Source organism: Ostrinia nubilalis, chromosome 26 (assembly GCF_963855985.1).
Source record: "Ostrinia nubilalis chromosome 26, ilOstNubi1.1, whole genome shotgun sequence".
NCBI classification, from domain to species: Eukaryota; Metazoa; Arthropoda; class Insecta; order Lepidoptera; family Crambidae; genus Ostrinia; species Ostrinia nubilalis.
The window spans coordinates 2,536,702-2,541,340 of record NC_087113.1 but is presented as its reverse complement, the minus strand read 5'-3'; positions in this window follow the sequence as shown (position 1 = coordinate 2,541,340).

Below are 4,639 nucleotides of genomic sequence, written 5' to 3'. Positions count from 1 at the left end.
TTACCAATGTATAGTCAAATTATAGTCGGTACCTATACGGGTATACATAGGAAATATTTCTTTAGGTTAGTGATATGCCTGAATTATTTAGGTACCACAGACGTGCTGAAATTTTGAGTACTATTTTTTCCACTTAAAACATTTTTTGTAAGCTATTTTTGTAGTCGGTCAACTTCAAATAATTTGTGACTCCCAAAGTGGCCAAAAAGTTGACAACACAACCTTACAGACTTTGCGAACTTTTTGGCTACTTTGGGTGTCACGAACTATTTGAAGCCGACTGTACCTTACACACAACACATAACTACACTTTTTTATATCATTTGTGCGTGGATATGTTACTGTAAAAGCTCGAACTACGGTTAATCTTAAGATTTAAGTGTAAGTCTTAGGATTTACCGACATGAGTTGGTAAATGTAAGTATTTCTGAAAATACGACGATTTTTTCGAGCTTTTACCATTCGAATTCAGTATATGCTAGGTTTTACCTCTGTCAGCTGGTAGATGTTGGTTTTAGGAATAAAATAATGAGTAATTCTTAATGGGGAATTATAAAACGATCGACTAAAAATAACTTAGCGACTGATGATGGCATACTGTTTTAGTAACTTGAGCGGTATGAATTTGAGTAAGCGAAAAATTAACTTAACTAACTACGAATATTCATTAATAATTATAATCAAATGCAGAACGAGCTTACAAAAAGTGGGTTATGTTTAATCCATTTTAGATATTAAAATTCTGTCCGTGCGACTACATTACTAAGTAATACTAATAGTACGAGAGCCCACGACCAAAATTTTTGTCTCATAGCAATACGGCCAAAACCGCATCAAATCGATAGATACGATTATCCTGAACTCGAAAATACCAATATCAGACATTTTCCGCGTAGCGTTTGATCTGACCGAATTTTCAAAATTGTCAAAGAATTTTACCGAACTGCATCATAGCAATATGTCTGATTTGCAGACTGTAGTTGAATGATAGTTCTGAGATACCGGAAACATTATTTTCAGACGTTAGTGGTGTAGCGCAAACCCGTAAAATCACTTAAAAAAATTAAAAATGAGACAAAAAAAAATGTCTCATAGCAATACGTCTGAAAATCTTTTTTATTAATAAATTTTGGTTATTTGATGCGAACAAAACAATTTTCAGACGGAAATGTGAACGCATTAAATTTTGAGACCGTTTTGAAAATGTTAACAAATTTTACCGATCGGTATCATAGCAATATGTCTGAAAATTGTTGGACATGATAAAATAAGTTGTCCACATGTGCAAAAAATTTATATCAGACAAATTAAGTGTAGCACCTTCTCTATCATACAACTTTATGATACACTTAAAGTGTCTGAAAACAGGTTTTTGGTAATCATGGCAGCAATACGAAAAGTTGAAAAAAAAAATTATCCGTATTGCTATGATACAGGTCGGCTAAATTTGTTGACATTTTCAAAAATGCGCTCAGGCTATATGCTACGCGCAAAATGTCTGAAAACAAACTTTTTCGTAATACAATTATAAAATCTATGTACATTTTCACTATCAGACGTATTGCTATAATACAGACTGTCTTTTTTTTTTGACACAGCAGAAATGGCCTCCCACGCAGTTGCTACACTTTCGACCGTTACTACACACCTAGTCGGGTTCAGAATCATACAATCTAACGATTTTATAGGGTTTTTGCCGTATTGCTATGAGACATGGTTTTGGTCGTGGGCTCTCGTACTATAAGTGAGCGACTAGAAATACAAAGAGGGCAACTTCAATATTAAGATAGATTCGCTTTTTTCCAATTGAAGTAATTTCTGATGATGATGATGATGATGAGATGCCCTGAGCAGGTTATAACATGTTTTGTTTTTCAACATTTACCGTGCCATTAATGTAAATCCTAAGATTTACCAACGAAATGGTGGTAAGAGTTCGAATCGCAAACCTTTTGGGACATTTACCATTAGGAATTGGTAAATCTTAGGTTTTACTGGAATATCTTAGAATTTACTGCAATTCGAGCTTTTACAGTAACAGATACATGATATAGCATGTAATCCATTTGGATTTATTGTAATTTAATTATGTCTTACCCTCCACATATTAAACGAACAAGTAGAATCCGGTTTTTCTCTTTAGATTATTACAAACATTTTATACACGTAATCACGTAAAGTATGCACGTCTGTGAGTTACTAAAAATGGCATAAAGTTATAACGTAGATTTCTATAAAAATGTAAGTCTTTATTGTTATTAAATGTTTACATGTATAAGAACATTATACAAATAGAGTAAATTAGTTTTGTATTTTGTGTACGACGTAATATGATTCGTAATAAAAAATGTAATTAATATTTTGTTTTAATTATCACCTAATATAGGTAAGTTAGAGTTATGGTCCTAGTTCGATTGGGAGAGAATGTCCTATGGCATTAAGTTTTTACACACACACAACACACATTATTACAAATAAAACAGCAAATTCATAGTATACGTATAATAAAAACAAAGTATAATACAATAGTATAATCATATTTCAAAAAAGTTTGACTGTATTATGGCAGTGTTTAGTACAAAGGTAACCTAAACCAATAGTACGAGAGCCCACGACCAAAACCATGTCTCATAGCAATACGGCAAAAACCCTATAAAATCCTTAGATTGTATGATTCTGAACCCGACTAGGTGTGTAGTAACGGTCGAAAGTGTAGCAACTGCGTGGGAGGCCATTTCTGCTGTGTCAAAAAAAAAAGACAGTCGGTATTATAGCAATACGTCTGATAGTGAAAATGTACATAGATTTTATAATTGTATTACGAAAAAGTTTGTTTTCAGACATTTTGCACGTAGCATATAGCCTGAGCGCATTTCGATGGCTCCTACGTATAAGGGCGAAACTGCCGCTTACGCCTTTTTCCAATTATTTAAGCAATGATTTCACTTTGCTCTAATCTATAACATCAGTAAGAAAAAAATTTTTTTTTTCCATTAGATACAAAATAAAATTTTAGGCAAATAGGCGTATGTGCAAAACTACGCCACGTATAAAGCCCAATCATACGATTCGTCAATCTATACGAGTAGTTGCTTACATAAACATATATTTTTTATAATCCAAATCTTAAATAAAGCCATGAAAATATTTAGCAAATTGTTTTATTTATAAATTATGACACATTATATAGTTATTTAATTTTTAGCGTTAAGAGTCGCATCTCAAACTAATTTGAAAATTATAAATAACTTGAAAAAATCGAACTGCCTAAGGCATCGTGGGTTCAATTCCCGCCTTAGGCAATTCGATTTTTTCAAGTTATTTATATTTTTTAAAAATATGACACATTATGTTAAAAGACCTAACTAAATCTCGAGCACAGTATATGGGCGTATTTGCGTTAAAACGTAAAACGGTAGAATTAACGACTTTTTCTAACTGATTTATTATTGATATAGCACATGATAACAATTAAAATAATTACATGCATAAATAAAGAGAGTAATCGCTTAAAATATTATATTTACGTTGTCATTTAAGTCTCTTTACGTTGAACAATATACATGAAATTATAGAAATATGCCGACGTAAAAGGGCAATGCGTAAAATCTCAAAATATACAAGAAAAATATAAAAATTGATAACAGCAGTAGCAAAAGCATTACATGTTAAGGCTAAATGTGAAATTTCATTAAATTCGTTTTAGTAGGTCAGAAGATATGACCCAAAAATATGGTTCTGGCCACTAAAATGGCTCTCCTGTAAAATTTAATTTTTTCACTTACGCCAGTATACGTAGGAGCCATCGATTTTTGAAAATGTCAACAAATTTAGCCGACCTGTATCATAGCAATACGGATAATATTTTTTTTCAACTTTTCGTATTGCTGCCATGATTACCAAAAACCTGTTTTCAGACACTTTAAGTGTATCAAAAAGTTGTATGATAGAGAAGGTGCTACACTTAATTTGTCTGATATAAATTTTTTGCACATTTGGACAACTTATTTTATCATGTCCAACAATTTTCAGACATATTGCTATGATACCGATCGGTAAAATTTGTTAACATTTTCAAAACGGTCTCAAAATTTAATGCGTTTACATTTCCGTCTGAAAATTGTTTTGTTCGCATCAAATAACCAAAATTTACTAATAAAAAAGATTTTCAGACGTATTGCTATGAGACATTTTTTTTGTCTCATTTTTATTTTTTTTAAGTGATTTTACGGGTTTGCGCTACACCACTAACGTCTGAAAATAATGTTTCCGGTATCTCAGAACTATCATTCAACTACAGTCTGCAAATCAGACATATTGCTATGATGCAGTTCGGTAAAATTCTTTGACAATTTTGAAAATTCGGTCAGATCAAACGCTACGCGGAAAATGTCTGATATTGGTGTTTTCGAGTTCAGGATAATCGTATCTATCGATTTGATGCGGTTTTGGCCGTATTGCTATGAGACAAAAATTTTGGTCGTGGGCTCTCGTACTACAATCTACGTTGTCATATTGTGCTAGACTAACGAAAGAAATAGAAAAATACAGGGTAACTATGAAAATGTGTAATTCCTTGAGAGTATACAGTATGTTGATGTTTTTCAATATTTTTCACAGGATATAATTACATAGACGA